Raw genomic sequence first — 1,164 nt, 5'->3', positions numbered from 1 at the left:
GGATCGACATCGTCGGTCCCATGGAACCACCAACAGCATCAGGGCACAAGTTTATACTGGTGGTAGTGGATCATGCCACCAGGTATCCTGAAGCTATTCCCCTTAGGACCACTACAGCCCCTGTTGTGGCAAGAGCCCTAGTTGGAGTGTTCTCCAGAGTGGGCTTCCCTAAGGAGGTCGTCTCCGACAGAGGTGCAAACTTTATGTCGAGCTACTTAACTGCTATGTGGAAGGAATGTGGTGTTAACTACAAGTTCACTACACCCTATCACCCACAATGCAATGGGCTTGTTGAGAGATTCAACAGGACCCTAAAAGGGATGATTCATGGACTACCGGAAAAGCTTCGGCGTAGATGGGACGTCCTGATCCCCTGCCTCTTGTTCGCCTACAGAGAAGTCCCACAGAAGGGGGTTGGCTACAGCCCTTTTGAACTTTTGTACGGGCATCCTGTAAGGGGACCCCTGTGTTTGGTGAAGGAAGGATGGGAGAGACCTCTCAAAAAGCCTGCAACCAACATAGTGGACTATGTGCTTGGCCTCCGCTCGCGGATGGCTGAATACATGGAAAAGGCATCTGAAAACCTTAAGGCCAGCCAAGAACTCCAAAAAGCTTGGCATGACCAAAAGGCTGTCTTGACTGTTTACCAGCCCGGACAGAAGGTGTGGGTGTTGGAGCCAGTGGCCCCAGCAGCGCTCAAGGACAAATGGTCCGGGCCCTACACCATCCTGGAGAAAAAGGGAGAGGTCACCTACCTGGTCGACCTGGGAACTCCCCGGAGCCCCCACAGGGTGCTTCATGTCAACAGGCTCAAGGCATATGTCGACAGGAAGGACATGAGTTTGCTCATGGCCCTAGATGAGGGACAGGAAGAAGAGAGTGACCCTCTCCCCGACCTGCTCACTCAGAACCCTGACGATGGATCGGTAGATGGTGTTGTCTTTTGTGGCAGCCTCTCCGAACACCAACAGAGCGACTGTAAACAGGTTCTTCAGTCGTTCAGACATATGTTTTCTCTAACACCCAGCCAGACCAATTGGTGCACCCATGAGGTTGACACTGGTGACAGCTTGCCCGTAAAGAGTAAAATCTACCGGCAGCCTGATCACGTTAGAGACTGCATCAAGAGTGAAGTGCAGAAAATGTTGGAGCTGGGAGTCATTG

This window comes from Lissotriton vulgaris, unplaced genomic scaffold (assembly GCF_964263255.1).
Source record: "Lissotriton vulgaris unplaced genomic scaffold, aLisVul1.2 SCAFFOLD_656, whole genome shotgun sequence".
In the NCBI taxonomy this organism is placed as follows: Eukaryota; Metazoa; Chordata; class Amphibia; order Caudata; family Salamandridae; genus Lissotriton; species Lissotriton vulgaris.
Note: the sequence above shows the minus strand (reverse complement) of the source record.